The sequence below is a fragment of the Anabrus simplex genome, chromosome 1 (assembly GCF_040414725.1).
Source record: "Anabrus simplex isolate iqAnaSimp1 chromosome 1, ASM4041472v1, whole genome shotgun sequence".
Lineage (NCBI taxonomy): Eukaryota > Metazoa > Arthropoda > Insecta > Orthoptera > Tettigoniidae > Anabrus > Anabrus simplex.
Genome location: NC_090265.1, coordinates 1,596,501,512 through 1,596,522,725, shown reverse-complemented (window position 1 = coordinate 1,596,522,725; position 21,214 = coordinate 1,596,501,512).

Here is a 21,214-nt window from a genome sequence, read left to right as displayed (position 1 = left end):
AGTGGCGAAACTACTTGGAATAATTTGAGGCAATGCCTACCCTAAGAAGTACGATTAAATGATATAAATATCGTAATAGATTTATCTGCCGTTGTTATTGTGCTAAGGTAAGCTAAGGGTTATTCTGCCCAAAGGCAGGTCCGAACCTCCAAAGAGGTGTTCCTGAGCCGGAGTTTACGTGCGGTAGGGTGACCAGTTCCTTTCCGCTCCTCCGTTCCCTTACCCCCACCAACAGCGCGTGGCAACCCATCCAACTCCTGACCACGCCCAATGTTGCTTAACTTCGGAGATCTCACGAGATCCTGTGTTTCAACACGGCTACGGCCGTTGGCAGTTATTGTGCTAAAACTACAATAATATCTATGTGCTACATGATGACAGCAGACTACGTGTAATGTAAAGTGTAAGAAAGGGCCAAGAGCCCTAACTTCGCCACAGAAAATAAAGGCTTTATCTATCTATCTATCTACGTGCTTCGCTGATCACCCGCTAGATGTTGACAGCGTATTAGTTGCTCTGGCAGAGAGGCAGGACGTAAGTTGACTCACCCAGGAATTTTGGTTTTGTTTTCGTTCTGCCAGCTCTGCGATTCGGAGCGGGATGGTGGAGGAAAGTTAGGTAATGACCTGCACTCCTCTCTTCGCAAGGTCTAGGGCCCGTTGAGGCATGCCTCTTCTGATATTTGAGCGCGTAGGAACTCATAGCGCGAAGACGACAATGGAGTACCGTATCGTTGATTTTGTAAGTGCGAAACCCCATCACTCTAACTCCCATAACCCTATAACCCCTTGAAAATCCCACCCCCAGCAAAACTCTAAAAATACCCAGTAAGCTCTAAGCGAACTCCTCCCCTACATCAGATGTCAATTTTAAAGTAAAAGATAATGCATTAATGTATTTCATCTATGATTCAGAAGCAGTGTACAGCAAAACCACGATGTTCAGCCCTAACAACCATGTAAATACTTTATAACCAACTGTAAACAATGTAAGTAACGGTAAACACTGTAAATATTGCAAATATTCCATAACCAACTGCAATTAACGTAAATAATTTTGTAACCAATGTAAATGTAATCAAATGTAATCAATGTAAATAATTTGGGAACCAACGGCAAAAACTGTAAATATTGTAAAATTATTCGCAATTAACTGTAAACACTGCAAATTCTGTAAATAACACGTAACTACTATTGTAATTATCCTAATAACCCCCCCCCAATAAAGTTTAAAAAACGGGGGGTAACGGATATATTCTAAAAACAAAAACTTACATAGTTTGAGATCACAAATAATCCAATAAGAAGAAGAAAACATGAAACAATTATTGTTGTAACACCGAAAAAATCACATTGTAAAAACACCTAATATGTAAACTGTATCCAAAATGTATAACTGAAAAGATCAATAAAACACTTAGCCTAGAGGTCGGGACCCCCTCCCAACTCCTTCACCAAGGCAAATCTCCATTCCCCTTTTCCCGACAAATCTCCTAGCCAGAGAGAAGGCGTAACCTTTTAGGTGGCCCGCCCCTTCCCTTCGGGAAGGGGAATCAAAACATCTCCCTTGGTCCTTGTGTAAGTGCGCACGCTATTCTTTTGAATCGGCTGGCAATCAGTGCATTATTAGTGACAATTCAGACATAGAAACAACTAATTAAACTTATGAGTTTCTGTTCGTTGAGTAAAGCAAGGCTGACATTACAAATCTGTTTGAAATTCGCGTTGAAATAATGAGTGAAGCAGGCCCTTTCTGGAACTTTACAAGTCTTTTGAACTACCACCGTTCTCTTCTTGGACTTACGAAGAGAAGTAGGAAGCCAGAAACGAAAGATGTATGTCTAATATTAAGAATTTTGACCGTAAAATAGCTATAAAATATCAATTTTCTTGGTATATGCGGTATTCGTGGTTAACAACCTGTTCTGAAAGCAAGAAAATTCTTTGTTATTCATGTGTTTTATTCGGTGGTGGGAAGGAATAGACATTAAATGGAGTGAATGTTACAAAAATGTTTCTTAGAAAGCGAAGAAGCATTGAAATTCAAATAAACATATTCAGAACAAAGAGAGATCCCGTTCACCGGGGTGCAGAAGGATAGACCATTCTTTGTCTCAAGGTGCAAGAATTCAAGTCGTTAAACATAACGAAGATGTGAAACAAAATAAACTTGTTGCTGTGAGACTTGGTGATATTGTATGTTTTCTTGGGAAACGGGAGATTAGATTTCGAGGTCATTTTGAAGGGGACGACTCGATGAACAGGGGCAATTACCCGTAGTGGTTAGATCTTCTTTCAAAACATCATCCCCAGTGCACATCGAGCTTTAAAGCCAATTCAAGTGAAATTCAAAATGAAATAATTGAGTCTGTCACGGCCATAATTCAGAGGACAATCAAAGCAAAGTTGGATTCTTGTGATTTCATTGGTATTCAGGCAGTTGAGACCTTAGATGTATCAATGAGATCTCACGATGGTGAAATATTCCGGTTCTGCTCAAAACAGGTTCCCACAGAAAGATTCATAGGCTTTTATGGTTTCGATTTATAAGACTGCATCAGGCTTTTCAGAATTAATTGTCGATATTTTGCGAAAGGGGGGAGTAATTGATGAAGTCGTATATCAAACATATGACGGGTGCTCCACAATGGCAGGAAAGCATGGAAGTGTTCAGAATTACATTAAAGAAGTTTGCCCAAGGGAAATATTTCAACACTGTTATGCTCCAAAACAATAAAATTAGTCAGGCTCTTCATTCATAATCTGATTGCGTTTCATTCATTTTGTAGTAGATCCTCAAAGAGAGCTCATCTTCTGGAATCCAAAGGATTAAGACTTCCACAAACATGCACTACACATTGGAGTTTTCATTCTAGAACAGTTCACACAATATTTTCACACTGTGATGATCTAAGACAGGCTTTTGAAGAAATTGCATAGAATGATGACGGTTGGGACAGTGAGTCGTACAACTCTGCTGTTGGGTTGCCTAACATATTCAAGAAGGCCCAATTCATGTATTTGCTCTATCTCTATAGATTTATACACACCATCTCCTTGCTCTACTGAAACATAGCACCACATCTGATGTAATTCTGTGCATTACTGAAATTAGGAAAACCACTGATATCTTTCAGGACATGCGATCAGAAAACACGGTATCCTCTTACGTTGAAAAAATGTAAAATAAATAGTGGGATAAATGTATATGGCAGGACATTCCATAGGTCAATATTTGAACATACCGTGTGAAGTTCTTGACACCTTCATTATACAAATGGGAATACGGTTTGACAATTTCGATAGCACCCATTTTTTTTAAGTTGTTGGATTCAACTCACTTCATAGCTTACAAAGAAAGCTCCCTGCCATCATACCTAAGAATCTTATCAATATACACCTCTACTTTAATAAAGAAAGAAAAATTAATTGATAAACATTTATTCCGATAAATAAAAAATTTGTCCCTCAAAGATTTTTACATTATATTGTCCTCAATGACCTCGAAGCAGTATATGTGGAAATGTCAACATTGATTCGCTTAATATTAACATTTTCTTGACCACGACTTCCTCTGAAAGTAGTATTACTCTGAAGAGGATAAAAACATACTTGCGTAATGCAATGAACAACGAATAACCCAGCAGTACTAGTACCATTTCTGTCGGGTAAAAGCTTGTGAAGGAATGGATGAGTGATCAACTATTGAAAGATCGTGTGATTAACCATTTTACAAGCAAGAAAACTCGACGATTGGAACTACTCTACAAGAAACTTTAAGGTAAGATTTCCTGCCTACCCATTCGTCAACTAATGACTTCGTCTCTTTTTTACTATATCAAAATCTAAACACGTGTTAAGTGAACAAGACTGTACGTAACCTAATAGAAAGATTGTCCTCGTCTTCAACTACTGGATACTTTTGAAACTATAGTACTATAGTATCTGCATGGCAAAATTAATTTTATTGTTAAGTTTAATATACATATTCCTACAAAAATGCAATCTTAAGAACTATCCGTCTCTATACGTTACAAGAAAGTAAATTATCTCCCCTTGTGAATCAGTGATAGTGTCGGCTGTCATATCTCAGGATTGTGATATCAACCCTTTAGAAGTTGTCGCTTTTTTTTAAGGAAGGAATAAAGTCCATTCAGCACTCGAAGTTGTACAATGTTGGCATTATGACACATTCCTTTGCTTATCCTAGAAAATTAAAACTCAACAGTAGATCGCTCAAATTTGTTCCAATTTGTCTGCCATCTGACAGACAAAACGTCGCAAATCACAATTCCCTACCGGAGGAGAATTTTGATGTGTATAGCAAAATTGATGTGTTAGAGCAGGGAGCAGCCTGTATGTAGTACAATGCTAAAACGTAGATCCATGTCTAAGACCCACTCGTCGAAAACAATTTGTTAAATCTCTCTTCCTTCCTTCCTTTCTTTACATTCCCGAGAATGAATGTTCCTTTTAATTTGAATCAACTACCTTTATCAAAATTAAGTTATAAAGGAAAGTGCTCTGACATTAATTATTTTTCGAGCTGAAGCTACCCCTAACTAACCTAATCCCATTGAAGAACAGCCCTGAAGAGCCTTGACCTACCAAGTGACCGCTGCTTAACCGGAAGGCCTGCAGATTACGAGGTGTCGTGTTGTCAGCACGATGAATCCTGTTGGCCGTTATTCTTGGCTTTCAAGACCGTGTCCGCTATATCACTGTCAGATAGCTCCTTAATTCTAATCACGTAGGCTGAGTGGACCTCGAAACAGCTATCAGATCGAGGTAAAAAATCGTGACCTGGCCGGGAATAGAGTCCGGAGCCTCCGGGTAAGAGGCAGGCATGATACCCCTACACCACGAGAAATAGTCTATATTCGTTTCATGTTCCATAAGTTGTCCTGTCCTGAGAATATATTTTTATTCTTACCACTTTACTACACGCACGGAGAGAAGAGCCTGGTAAATGGAGAAACGAAAAATCTTGCATGTATGTTGCACTCTTCAGCAAATGCATGCGATTATTCTACTCCTTATAGCATTTAAAAGAGCAATCTTCTGTATGTTAAAAATGCGTACTAAAACCGGCTTTGTGCAGTTCATCCTCCTTCCGTTCTACTGGACCGATTTACTACATTTTTGTTTTGCTCTCTCCGCTATTACCTGCCGTTAAATCACTGTTCAGTCAAACTCGAGCAATCCTAAAATCAAATAATTAAATGAAATAATAGCAGGCGAAGGCTTACTTTAGCCCGCAACACATTCTGTACTTAACGGGTTGCACACACTTAAGGAGCAATACCTTTATGAAAAGATATCGTCGAAGCTACAGTAAAGTGCGCTTTTTTAAAAAATTTTATGAAACCTCCTGTGCTCAGGCGGCAGTACTTCGGCCTCTCATCGCTTGGTTCCGTGGTTCAAATCCTGGTCACTCCATGTGAGATTTGTGCTGGACAAAGCGGAGGCCGGACAGGTTTTTCTCCGGGTAGTCCGGTTTTCCCTGTCATCTTTCACTCCAGCAACAGTCTCCATTATCATTTCATTTAATCTGTCATTCATTAATTATTGTCCCAGAGGAGTGTGATAGGCCGCGGCAGCCAGCACATTTCCTACCCTCGCCGCAAGATGGGGGCTTCATTCATTTTATCCCTGACCCGGTCAATGACTGGAAAACAGGTTGTATGTTTTCATTTTCTTTTAATCAACCCTATTTCTGAGCTCTTCATATTCATTGTTCACCCTATGAAAGCGTCGAAGTTCGAGAAGCGGAGAGTTCATTAAAATAAGGCGTACTGTATAAAAAACGAAAACAGTAAAAATCTGGTACCGTATGAGCTGCTTCACCCACTAACAATCTAATTTCTCTTCTTGTCATTGGTCTGATGATCTTGCTCTTCATTTAACTGGCAGTGTGTGTGTTTCTGCAAACCTGACTTCACTACTGGAAAAAAATAATAGTATACCCCTGAATGTTCTTATCAGTTTTTTTTCACAATTAATAGCATTGCTAATTAAACATATGGTGCGTATACTATACATATCATTACAAATTTATAATAGCAGTACTTTTATTTGTTCTGCTCTATCGACTGTACATGCCACGTGAGAAAGTCCCATGTGCAACAAATGTTAATACACGCCTTCAGCGTTAGCAACGATCTTAGAGGCTACACGTGATTACAGAAACGGCGAATCGAATTCACGACTTAAAAAGGGATCGACTCTTACCTTTTGTGGCTAAAAGTCTTTCTACCGAGTTCAGTAATCGGGAGATAGTGGGTTCGAGCCCCACTGTCGGCAGCCCTGAAGATGGTTTTCCGTGGTTTCCCATTTTCACACCAGGCAAATGCTGGGGCTGTACCTTAATTAAGGCCACGGCCGCTCCCTTCCAATTCCTAGTCCTTTCCTCTCCTATCGTCACCGTAAGACATATCTGTGTCGGTGCGACGTAAAACAAATAGCAAATATATATATATATATATATATATATATGATTTCTCCGTTAACGGAATTGCTTAGGCTTAGGTCTAGGCAGGTTTAGTAACAGTGTTGATTAAATATTTCGCAAGGCGAAATCTACACAGATCGTCACAGGTAAATGTTAGATGAAAACTCGTTGTAATCGAGGTTGGATCCTGCGATGAATGACGGTAACAATTCCTCCTGTTCACAGCAGTATATAGCGATATTTTGGAAGTTTCTTATGGTACAGTGTACCTTTGTCTACCGACTGCCAATGTCCCTATCCGGTAGTACTGAAATGAAATGGCGTATGGCTTTTAGTGTTGGGAGTGTCAGAGGATATGCTCGGCTCTCCAGGTTCAGGTCTTTTGAATTGACGCCCTGCGCGTTGTGATGATGATAAAATGATAATGAAGACGACACATACACCCAGCCCTCAAGCCAGCGGATTTAACCAATTATGGTTACCGGTAAAATTCTAGACCCTGTCGGGAATCGAACTTGGGACCCCTGTGTCCAAAGGCCAGCACGCTAACCATTTAGCCATAGAGCCGGACTATCTGGTAGTAAAGGGATGTGTAGATTAGAAGTGGTTTGATATTCTGGCCAAACCGATGCCACCACGTCTATGTTCATGGGCTATTTTTTTCTTGAGCTGGTGAGATGTAGTGTTTACAGTGCACTATGTCTTGTGGTATGGGCTAGAATAAATTTTAGACCTCAGTCTCATCCTTGGTTTTGACAATATGAAAGTGACAAAGGTATGAGCGATGCTAGTAATATCAGTATTTATGCAGCCAGTCCCTGTTATGAATGGTGTCAAAGTATCACTCATGGGGTCGGTCGGTGCATGCATTTCAGTGGGCTTGGCAGACCGAAATATAATAGCAACTTCTGGCTCGGTGAGGAAAGCAACGGCAAACTAACCCACTCCTCATATTCACAGTATGCCTCTTCAGTGACGCTGGGCTATCTATTACAGCTGCTGGTGGAATTATTGAGGATCAAACCAGCTTTCGGGCTGAATGCCCAACATACACAACAACATACATTTAACAACTGCCCTCCATTGAAGGTAGCGTATGCGGACTCTGCTTACTCACATAAATTTGATATACTATTAAAAGTAGAGCCTACAAAATTGATTTGATTAAAAAACAAGAATTGTAGAAAACGAGGATAATGGTGAGAAATTAGAGACATAGGCCTATGGTTATTTAAAACATGACATGATTTTTTAATTACCTTGTTAACGCCATCCCATAAATATGTAGGTAAACTTCTGTCTAAAATCTTCGAACAAGACTGGTATTATTATTATTATTATTATTATTATTATTATTATTATTATTATTATTATTATTATTATTATTATTATTATTATTATTATTAATATTATTATTATTTATATATATCTATCTATATAAATAAAATTGTTTCTGTTTGTCTGTTTGTCTGTCTGTTTGTCTGTTCCACCATCACGTCGAAACGGCTGGATAGATCTCAACCAAACTTCATATTTAGAGTATACTGACCCCGGGGAAGGTTTCGATATGCATATCATTTTAAAATCTTTGAAAAGACGGGGGTTTTATAGGAAAAACGGTTTTCCTCCATTTTCTCTTATACTATTATAGGCAAAATATCGAATTTGTCGTATAAGGACGAGACAAAGCTCAATTTAATCCTCTTGATGCAAAGAACAAAACTCGGTAAGCCCTATGGGCCCGAAAACCATGTTTTAAGGCCCTAAAACCAACCGTTACGGAGATATTGGCACCACACTACCCCTGCTCTAGGAATCGGATAAAGAAATGAACTGCCGTAACCATGGCAACGTCAGCTCCAGGATTCTAGAGCAGTGAGATTATGCATGTACGTTTGGGCATAGCTGTCAACCAAAATAGGTACAAATAAGACTTAATATCTGGGAAAAAAATATACTGTTGTGTAAGGCACTCATAGGACTCCTTTGGGCGGGGATGGAAAGGGGGTGAAGAACGAGTGTAAAAATCTATATAAATAAAATTGTTTCTGTTTGTCTGTCTGTTTGTCTGTTCCACCATCACGTCGAAACGGCTGGATAGATCTCAACCAAACTTCATATTTAGGGTATACTCATCCCGGAGAAGGTTTTGATATGCATATCATTTTAAAATCCTTGAATAGACAGGGGGTTTATAGGAAAACCAGAATGGTTTTTCCACCATCACGTCGAAACGGCTGGATAGATCTCAACCAAACTTCATATTTAGAGGATACTCATCGCGGGGAAGTTTTCCATATGCATATCATTTTAAAATATTTGAATATATGGGGGGTTTATAGGAAAATCAGAATGGTTTTTCCACCATCACGTCGAAACGGCTGGATGGATCTCAACCAAACATTGTATTTAGAGTATACTAATCCCGGGGAAGGTTTAGATATGCATATCATTTTAAAATCCTTGAATAGACGGGGGGTTTATAGGAAAACCAGAGTGGTTTTCCCACCATCACGTCGAAACGGCTGGATAGATCTCAGCCAAACTTCATATTTAGAGTATACTCATCCCAGGAAAGGTTCCGATATGCATATAATTTTAAAATCTTTGAATAGACGGGGTGTTTATAGGAAAACCACAGTGGTTTTCCTCTATTTTCTCTTATACTATTGATTTTCTGTAAACTTCGTTTACCGTACGTGAAACGTCTCTTCATTATAAACAACTTTCGTTATGTTCATAATTTACCTTACTCTTCACATGACGGAGAAATTTACAATTTTCTGCTGGTATCATGCTCTGCATTTAGTGACCGACAGACCGACAACGAACCTACAGGTTACCATGGCAACGTCTCTGACTGCATGCCAGTAGGGAAGTAACGTATTGCCATTTTCCTCATCATGCTTTTAAATTCGTGGTTGTTCCTTGGGTAGATGGCAAGAGAGGCATCAATCGGCTCATCTGCGGGATATTGGCGGAATATCGTTGGAGGTTATAACCGCCCTCGAATAGATTAAGTAATAACACCATTAGTCATCTTCATATTTGTTTACCTAAGAATCACTGAACCTAAATTTCTCCTCTGTTAGCGCTTTATTATATCCATAACTCACGGCATTTATTTATTTGTCGTTATCCGGCTGTCCTCAGTTATAATCCATTTTCTATTAGTTTCAACATTCTTAACTGTATTATTTTCTTCCTTAATTACGCCGTATGTACGTGAATGCTAGAAACTACTGGATGCATTTCCACCAAGATTCGTATTTAGAATACACCTGTCCTTGATAGGTTTCAGGGCAAATATTGTTTCTAAATCCCTGAACTAACTGGGGGTTTATACGAAACCGAAACAGTGATTTTGCACTTCCAAAAAATATACACAACAAAAGTTTATGGAAGTCTACCTACCTTGGTAGAAATTAATGTCTAAACCTTTTTTTCTCATGTGCATCATTTCGATACGAGGATCAATAAGGGAGATATCATTAAAGGACCGTTTTTCTGTACAAGTCCCATCGGACTTAACTCACGAGCGGGTGCGTGTAAAGCGTATTCCTTACAACTTGAAAACTACTGAAGACATTCGAAACAAAATTTATATTTAGCATCCACCTGTCCAAAGGTAGGTTTTAAACGTAAATAACATTTCATGTTCCGGAATGGACTGGCGGTTTATAAGGAACCGAAATGGTGATTTTACTCTTCCACAATATATACAGAACAAGACCAACCTGACTGGAAATCGACCAAACCTGATGGAATTCCACCTCTAAACCTTTTTTTTTCATGTGCATTTTTTCGTCAGGAGGATTAATAAGGGAGATATCATGAATGGTCACTTTTGCAGGTTAAGTCCAGCGGACATAGCCCAAAAGGTGTTTTACATGGAGCAGATTCCTTATCTATATAAATCAAATCGTAACGACTGTGTACCTCTACACTGACTATTTTGGCGAAATTTTCGTACAGCTTTCCGTTTAAGGGGTAATAATAACAATCTCCATAATTTTTTATTTCCTGAAAGTCCTAATTTTTACCCGCCTCGCCCAAAATCCACATTGTGGCATAATCTGCCAGAAGAATAAGAAGATAATTGAAATTTGACAAAATTATACGTTTTAGCCTGTAACGAATGAAAAATCCTATATCATTAAATTTTTCATTTTTTATCCCCGAAGAATATCGAAATATGCAGGCAATTTTAATGATGGTGCAGACCTTCGGAAATTCCTATCACGTAACGGATTGCACAATCTCCGTTCAATTTGGAATGATCTACAACCTTGGTCTTATGACTTTATGCCGTATCTGTATCCCTTTTGCGTTTGATTTTTCTCTATTAATCGATGTTAAGTCAATTTGGAATTTTCACATGCATTATTCATACTTTCAATTACTTATATGAAATACAGAATCATCAAACTCTTCACGAAAATTGGCCCACTCAGTAGCCATATGTGAGCCAAATGCTACGTATGTAGCTGTCACATTATTATCCGAAAAGTAATGTAATGTGAGATGATCTTACAAAACCTTTACCCTGTTCCACGTTTCTAAATCTGACCCAAGAATAGATGACATATCATTGGACCAGCCATTTAGGCCACTAAATCCGGCGTGTCTTATGGTATAATCCTTTGTCGATATGACGTACGTTTAGTAGCAGTTAATCTGTAAATGAAGGTCTTCAATATTGTAAACACGCATATACTTTCGTATGTCGATCTATATATATTCACTGATGTCGATTTAGCGATCGAGAAAGGGTCGGTCTGCTATTGTAATCAGTACTCCCCACACCGACTTTGACTGGCAGTAGGAAAGGGTTCCTTCTCCAACTCCTGTGTAACTGTCATTAGTAAGGAAGGCCTACAATTGTAATGAATAGTTCCCTTCTCGATTTGACTTGCAGAAGGTAAGTGAGCATGCAGTTTTGTTTAAAACTCCCCTACCCGATTGTGTTTGGCAGTAGGCAAGGGTGCCCGCCATTATAAAGAAATGTACTCATCTAAAATGTGACTGGCATTAGGCATAGTGGCCTGCTATTTTGATGGAAACTCACCAACTTGGTGTGACTGGCAGTACGCTGGCTGGCAGTAGGAAAAGGGGCCTGTCATTATAATGATAACTGCACAACTCAATTTCGAGTGATAGTAGGGTAATTGCCTGCCATTATAATAAAAACTGTAATCTGTCTGGAGGTAGGAAAGGGGGGCTGCCATTTTAACGAAAACTCCCCAAATCGATTCTGTCCGCATAGTAGGCAATGGGGCCTGCAATTATAATGTAAACTTCCCAACCTGATTGTGAATGCCAGTAGGCAAGTGAGCCTGCCGTTATATCACAAATCCGTAACAAACACTTTACATTGGAAACGTACGGGGACCTCCCCATGCTCTTTCTCGGATAACGCTAAGAGACATGCAATTTTAAAACTATCTTATTTACTGCATGTACACTATTTACTTCGATATTCGAATACAATGTAGAATACCGTACCATGGCAACGTCAGCTCCAGGATTCTACAGCAGCGAAATTATCTATATAAATAAAATTGTAGGGGGTCCGCTGTCTGTAATTTCTTTTGTTTTGCCAATTTTTCAGATATTTATCCGTTTTAGGTCAACTCAAGACCGAATCGGTGGTTTTTACGTTTCGTGTCTGTTTGTTTGTTTGTCTGCTTGTCTGTTTGTCTGTTTGTCTGTCTGTTTGTCTGTTCAACCAAACTTCATATTTACAGTATACTTATCCCGGGGAAGGTTTCGATATGCATATCATTTTAAAATCTTTCAATACACGGGGTGTTTATACGAAAGCCATCACGTCGAAACGGCTAAATAGATCTCAACCAAACTTCATATTTAGAGTATGCTCATCCCGGGGAAGGTTTCTATGTGCATATAATTTTAAAATATTACAATAGATGGGGGGTTTATAGGAAAACCAGAATGGTTTTCCTCCTTTTTCTCTTATACTATTGATTTTCTGTAAACTTCGTTTACCGTACGTGAAACGTCTCTTCATTATAAACAACTTTCGTTATGTTCATAATTTACCTTACTCTTCACATGACGGAGAAATTTACAATTTTCTGCTGGTACCATGCTCTGCATTGAGTGACCGACAGACCGACAACGTCCCCCTGTGGGTGGGGGCGGTAGAATAACAAGAGAGGTGTCAATCGGCCATTCTGCGGGATAATGGCGGAATATCGTTGGAGGTTAGGCCTATAACCGTTCTCGAACAGCTTCAGTAATAACACCATTGGTCATCTTATATGTTTACCTAAGAATCCCTGCGCCTAATTTGCTCCTCTGTTACGGCTTTCTTATATCCATAACTCACACCAGCATAATTTATTGAGGGGCATAAGTAAGAGCAATACATTCACTTGGTATTTACATATTTGTCGTCATCCGGCTCTCCTCAGTTATTATAATCTATTTTCCATTAATGTCAGATTTCTTAACTATTATTTTCTTCCTTAATTACTCCGTATGTATGTTGATTGATTGATTGATTGATTGATTGATTGATTGATTGATCGATTGATTGATTGATTGAATCCCAGCAGAAAGGCGTAATTGTTCAATACAATCCTCCACATTCGGTTGGCCTCAGGAACGGCATACGATCTTAAAATTGGGCCAACTCCCGAGATCTCTCAAACATAAGAACACAAGTCGGATGAGAGAAGAGAGTGGTGATGGTGCTGATTTTTGTTTCAAGAGGAACTACAACGGGGCAACCATCCTATATTAACAGTAATCAGTGACAAAAATGGAGGAATCCGACTCTTCCGAAATTAAGTTATCCGCGAAGGGCGTGGAAATGAGGCCTCGAATGTTCTTATGCCGTCGGAGTCTGCAAAGAACAAGAATAGACCACGGAAGTTCGGATAATATAGCTAAAGTGAGGAGCGTGGCATAAGTAAGTGCACCTAAAAGGGTCCGTGGTCGCGAGCCCACCCTGCCAAGTTAAGGACCCCTGGGGCGATTTCAGTCACCTGTTACGACAGGCAGGGAATAACCCGGATGTATTCCTCCCCCCCCCTCCCACCTTCACCACGCAACAGGCGGTTCACAGAAACGAACTACGATGCACACGCTACGCAAAATACAGTAGGTCACTATATACACCAACAGCAATATAAGGAAAGAAATTACGTACAGATGTTACATGGAAATCTTTCCTTTATAAGAGAGACAGCTATAAACAAAGAAATAAGATACACGTGCGGTTGTGTGCTACACAGTCACGGTGCTCCTGTGGGGAAAACCAACATCTACTGTCGTTCTCTATATGCGATTTTCTATTTTACGCAATAAAAATATCACACGAGAACACTTTTACGTATTCTAAAAGCAACTTTATTATCGCTACGAACTTATCCTGTCAGATAGAAGAAAACATTCAATGCCTCTCTCGGAATACAAAAAAGAAAACAATCGCTCTCTAAAACAATCTACATAGAATTTATACATGTTTTACATCAGAGATCTAATGGTGCTGTTCCTTGACGCCATATTGGAAATCTGTGTGCCGTACGTCCGCACGTTATACGTCCATGGACACGAAACATAAATATAATAACATAATAATTTCGGCTCATCATAAACCTTCAAAATACCAGTATTGAAGGTTTTATCCTAATTAGGATACCTGTCCTACGACACTACTGCGCAACCAATCTGGGCCACCCGTGAGTCACAGGCAACAGCTACTTCGGTCAGCTTCAGCAGTCTATATCATCCATGTCGATAAGCGTAACCGAAATCAATATTGCTCTGAGCAAAAGGAACTTGACTGCTTAATGGTATTCACACTGGTGGCGCTTAGTTCTTCTCTGTATTACATTGTTACTTTCTAACTGAGATTGTTAACATATCTATGTGAGTGTTCATGTCAGTTATTGCGTTTAAAAATATCTGAAATATTGTTTCCTGTTTCAGAAGTGTTGCGACGGTACGTTAATTTATTTCCACTTTAGAAATTTTCGGATACTCTAATTTCATTGGGAACCACTGCATCTGAAATTCTTTTCTGGGCGGGGTTTGTGGTTGTTATTTGGAAGCATTTTGCGGCCTTTCCCTTTCTTTTGCCGATAACTTCATTTTTCGAAGTATCGGATCTCTTTCAATTTCGTTCTGATTAGTGATAAGGCAGGATTGTTGAGGAGTTGTCCTTCCTTTTGAAACAATCACCAATACGGCCATTTCAATTCTGTTGCTGATTGCGATTTTTAACCCCTTTGTGGACTTTATCTTCCTTTTCCGATATCTTCATTCTTCGAAGTATCGCATCTCTTCATATTTCGTTCTGATTAGTGTTAACAGAAGATTGTTGCGCATTTGTACTACCTCTCGAAACAATAATCACAACTACCTCTATTTTGTTGACTATTACCCCTTAGTACTTCCTGCCTTCCCAGTTTCTGCTCTGGGAGGGGTTTCTGTTTTTGATATTTTCGAGCTCATTGCGGCCCTTCCCTTTATTTTGCCGATAACTTCATTCTTCGAAGTATCGGATCTCTTTCAGTTTTCTTCTGATTAGTGTTAATAGAGGATAGTTGCCCCGTTGTACGTCCTGTTAAAACAATAATCACCAACACCACCGTCACCAACAGAAAATAATCACCACCACATGCACTTTGCTGCCCATTACAGAGTTACTGATTGGGTTTCGACACTATTGTGACTGTTCCTTTGACCATGCCTGCTAGGAAGCGAATTAACATTGGACGGTCCATATCAAAAGCTAAAAAAGTTAAGATATTGAGGGCTTCCGAGACTGCTTCAGACCGCGAGGCCAGACTCAATGCAGACAGACTGAGGAAGAGCACTCACCGTGATTCGGAGAGTGCTTCTGAGCGCGAGGCCAGGCTTAGCTCACAGAGAGCACGCCAGTCCACATCTAGGGCGTCTGAGACTGCTTCAGACCACGAGGCCAGACTCAGTGCAGACAGACTGAGGAAGAGCACTCACCGTGATTCGGAGAGTGCTTCTGAGCGCGAGGCCAGACTCAATGCAGACAGACTGAGGAAGATCACTCACCGTGATTCGGAGACTGCTTCTGAGCGCGAGGCCAGGCTTAGCTCACAGAGAACACGCCAGTCCACATCTAGGGCGTCTGAGAGTGCTTCAGACCGCGAGGCCAGACTCAGTGCAGACAGACTGAGGAAGAGCACTCACCGTGATTCGGAGAGTGCTTCTGAGCGCGAGGCCAGGCTTAGCTCACAGAGAACACGCCAGTCCACATCTAGGGCGTCTGAGAGTGCTTCAGACCGCGAGGCCAGACTCAGTGCAGACAGACTGAGGAAGAGCACTCACCGTGATTCGGAGAGTGCTTCTGAGCGCGAGGCCAGGCTTAGCTCACAGAGAGCACGCCAGTCCACATCTAGGGCGTCTGAGACTGCTTCAGACCGCGAGGCCAGACTCAGTGCAGACAGACTGAGGAAGAGCACTCACCGTGATTCGGAGAGTGCTTCTGAGCGCGAGGCCAGGCTTAGCTCACAGAGAGCACGCCAGTCCACATCTAGGGCTTCTGAGACTGCTTCAGACCGCGAGGCAATACTCAGATCGCAAAGATTTAGACAGATGCGTTTAAGAGAAACAGAATCAGAGGATCAGCGGATGGCTCGAATGGAGCATGACAGAGAGCACCATTCCCTCACACGCGAAAACCTAGCTGCGGAGGAATATTCTCAGGCGTTAACACAACGACGAAGTACCTACGCATCGTTAAACGAAATGCAAAATGTCCAGCAGGAAGAGAAAAGACAACGTGCAGCAGAAAGACGTTCATCAGAGACCACTGATGAATATCTCAGACGGTTAGATGAAGATAGAGTGAGACATGCCAATGTTAGAGAATTACATTCAACGTCAATTGAATCTAGGTGTCCTAATATGATTCCATGGCATGAAAAGCAGCGAAGTGCATTTGCTTATAACCCTCTTATCGACTACCATCCAAGAGCCCATATAGGGTCTTTGAGTAAAGTGTGCCCTTTCTGTAGGGCTCTCAAATGGAAGCAAGAGCCAGAGGGAATGTGCTGCTCTTCCGGAAAAATTAAATTAAATCATCTAACTCCTCTACCGGAACTTCTTATTTCTCTGTTAAATGGGACGCATACTGACTCTCGCCATTTTCTTCAATTTGTGCGAGCCTACAACAGCGCATTCCAAATGACAAGCTTCGGAGCTACTAAAGTAGTGGAAGGAAATTTTATGCCAACATTCAAAATTCAAGGACAAGTATACCACTTAATAGGTTCACTTCTCCCTGCAAACAATGAAAATTCTAAATATCTTCAAATATATTTCATTGCAGACCACAAAGCACAGGTAGATCAAAGAACAGCAATAATACCAAATTTAAAAACCCATTTAGTTAATGATTTGCAGGGCATGTTACATGATGTGAACCCATATGTCAAGGAACTGAAGACAACTCTAGAGACAATGCCGGACGGTGACACCCACAAGATTGTGATCCACGCCGACCGAGTTCCTGCTGGTGAGCACAGAGGCTGTTATAATCAGCCGACAACAAACGAGATAGCTGTCATATTGGTTGGACACGAATGTGATAAGCGAGACATCGTGCTTCGGACAAGAGACCAGGGCCTGAGACGAATATCTGAAACCCACCGATCATACGACGCTCTTCAATATCCCCTGATGTTCCCTCGTGGAGATGATGGCTACCACTTCCTACTGTACCACGTAGACCCACGAACCGGAGAACTAAAGACCCCTCTCAAGAAAACATCTTCTCTTCAGTTTTATTCTTATCGTATAATGATAAGACAAGGCGAGGTAAACTACTTACATTGTTACCGTCAACTGTCCAATCAGTTCTGGGTAGACATGTATGCTAACATAGAGACTGAAAGGTTAGTCTATATCAGAACACACCAAAGGGAATTAAGGGCTGAGAGCTACATTCACCTTAAAGACGCCCTGAGGAAGGACGAGGGTAACATGGCAGATTTGGGACGGTTAGTCATTTTACCGTCCACTTTCACTGGAGGACCCCGATATATGCACGAGCGATCTCAAGATGCACTCTGTTATGTGCGAAAATACTCATGTCCAGATCTTTTTATTACAGCTACAACTAATCCAAAATGGGAAGAAATTGGTAATGCCGTATATAATGGTCAGTCAGCGAATGATCGTCACGACATTATTACACGTGTATTTCACATGAAATTAAAATCTCTCATGGACTTACTAACCAGAGAACAAATATTTGGGCCAACTCTTTGTTTTATGTACTCTGTTGAATGGCAAAAGCGTGGCTTGCCTCACGCCCACATATTATTATGGCTTGAGGACAAGATACGACCCGTCGATATTGATAAGGTTATTAGTGCTGAATTTCCAGATCCTGATAAAGATCCACAGCTTTTTAACATAGTTAAATGTCACATGGTCCATGGACCATGCGGATCTTTCAACGTAGGCTCACCATGTATGAAAGGTGGACGATGCTCAAAACGATACCCACGAGCATTCGTCAATGAAACTGTCACAGGGAACGATGGGTACCCATCCTACAAGCGCAGGATTCCTTCTATGGGTGGCTTCACTGCACGCCTTATGATAAATGGACAGGATATGGAAGTGGATAATAGATGGATAGTGCCATACTGTCCTGTTTTGTCTAGGGTATTCAAAACACACATCAATGTTGAATACTGTAGCAGTGTTAAGTCCATCAAATACATCTGTAAGTACATCAACAAAGGAAGCGATCAGGCAGTCTTAGGTTTGCAAGACAAAAATGATGAAGTGTGCCAGTATCAGAGCGGAAGGTACATATCCAGCTCAGAAGCAGTTTGGCGAATTCTTTCATTTCCTATCCATGAAAGGTATCCTCCAGTAATGCATTTAGATGTTCATCTACAAAATTTTCAAAGAATTGTCTTTACTGCAGAAACGGCTCATGACATAGTAGAAAATCCACGTAACACCACCTTAATGGCATTCTTTAACTTATGTCAGACAGATGATTTTGCTAAGACACTGTTGTATGAAGACGTTCCCTCTTACTATACGTATAACAAACAGCAAAGTACATTTGTAAGAAGAAAGAAAGGAGTACCTGTGGTAGCATTTTCGGGCGTTAGAAAGCAGCACGTAATTAGCCGAGTGTATGCAGTCCATCCTAATAATTCCGAGTGCTTCTATTTACGCATGCTTCTGTTCACTGTCAGGGGACCAACATCCTTCACTGACCTTCGCACCGTCAATGGCATACTTCACCCTACATATCGGAGTGCATGCAAAGCCCATGGATTACTCCTGGATGACTCTCAATGGGAAGAGACACTGAAGGAGGCGATAGTTTCGCAAAGCCCAGCAAAACTTCGCCGGCTTTTTGGCATATTGTTAGTCTTTTGCAGTCTCTCTGATCCGTTGGATCTGTGGAACAAATATAAGGAGAGCCTAGCAGAAGATTTCTTACGACAACTTTCCCCCTGTAACGACGGTACTGCTCATGAAATGATCGCCCATGTGGAAGACAGATGTCTTCAAGACCTCGAAGAATACGTTCTATCGATTGGCGGTCAGCCTTTGAACATTTACGGCCTTCCTTCCCCTCAGATCTTACAAACGTTAAATGCTGACTATCTCAGGGAAACAAATTACAATAAAGAAGCGTTAAGGTCTTTTGTTCTATTAAATGAACCAAAACTTACAGATGAACAGACTGTAGTATATCGGGAAATATTAAACTGTGTTAGAAATAAGGAAAGTAGAATGTTTTTCTTAGACGCTCCGGGCGGAACTGGAAAAACATTCCTGATTAACTTACTGTTGTCTACGATCAGACAGGATAGTAAGATTGCTGTAGCAGTAGCCTCTTCGGGGATCGCAGCCACTCTTTTACCCGGTGGCAAAACTGCTCACTCGATGTTTAAAGTGCCTATAGATCTTGACTGCACAGAGTCACCAATATGTAACATCACAAAACAAAGTAACATATCCAAGGTTCTGCAAGACTGCAGTCTTATAATTTGGGATGAATGCACTATGGCTCACAGAAAGGCGATTGAAGCAGTTGACCGAACGCTGCGGGACATCCGAAACAGTGATAACTTCTTTGGAGGTGTCCCTATCCTCTTTTCTGGTGATTTTCGTCAAACGTTACCGGTTGTTCCAAGAGGGAGCAGAGCAGATGAAGTGAACGCTTCATTAAGGAGATCATCACTTTGGCCAAATATCAAAAAACTGTCTCTGACACAGAATATGAGGGTACATCTAGGTGGTGATGAAAACATACATACATTCACTGAAATATTGTTGTCGATTGGGAACGGCTCACTGGGAGACAGTAACGGGATCATTACTCTTTCTGATGAATTTTGTTTGTCGCTTTCTAACCTTGAAGCTCTCATTTCATCGGTGTACCCGGACGTAGAAAATATTAGGAGCAAACCCATCTCATGGCTCTGCTGCAGAGCGATCTTAACTCCAACTAATGAACAAGCGGCGTACATTAATTCGACTATCCTCACAATGTTCCACGGCGAGGAGACAGTTTATACGTCTGTCAATGAAGTAATCAACTCTGACGACGCAGTTCACTATCCTCCTGAGTTCCTGAATTCTATAACGGCTCCGGGGCTTCCATCGCACAAAATTACCTTAAAGATCGGCGCACCAATCATACTCATGCGCAATCTCAGCCCACCTAATTTGTGCAATGGAACAAGACTTCAGGTAAACGCCCTCCACAAACATGTGATAGAGGCAACTATCATGACTGGATGCGGTGAAGGAGAGTCAGTTCTTATCCCGCGGATACCACTAATCCCAACCAACTACCCGTTTGAGTTCAAGCGTCTGCAGTTTCCAGTCAGCCTCTGCTTTGCGATGACTATTAATAAATCCCAGGGCCAGACGTTGAGTATTGCTGGACTTGACCTCAGATCACCCTGCTTTTCCCACGGGCAACTGTACGTCGCATGTTCCCGAGTCAGCAGCAGCAAGTCCCTGTTTATATGTGCACCAGAAAATAAAACACGAAACATTGTTTATCAAGAGGTTCTTCAATGACTCTGTTCTTCCTTCGCTTCAGTACGTGTACTGGTGACAAATTAAATGAAATTGATCCCATAAACGAATAGACTCCTAATTATGGGAAGATCATCAGTGTTACTTAATTTTTCCAAGCACACTGTTGATTATCTGGAAGTAGAAATGGGGGCATGCCAACATAATGAAAACTGGCCAAATCGACACTGACTGGGAATAGGGAAGAAGACCTACGTTAAAATGGGAATTCTCCGAATTGACTGCGATTGGCCCTAGGTAAGGGGGTCTGCCCTTAAAATGAAAACTCTCGAGCTTGATTGACACTGGTGGTAGGCAAGGGGGAGTACTATTATAATTAAAACTCCTCAACTCGATTGTGAATTGCAGTAGGTAAGGGGCTTGCTATTATAAAAATCCTTCCCAATTCGACTATGACTGGAAATAGGAAAGGAGATCGGCCGTTATAATAGCAACTTCAAACTCGACTGTGACTAGCACTGGTAAACTCTACCAGCATTGATGATGAAAACTCCCCATTTTGAATGTGACTGGTAGTAGGCAAGGGGAACTGCTACTATAATTAAAACTCCTCAACTCGATTCTGACTCGCAGTAGGCAAGCGGGACTACCATTATAACCAAACCTCGCCAATTACACTATGACTGAATATAGGAAAGAGGGCTGTGGCTATCGATAGGCAAGTGGGCCG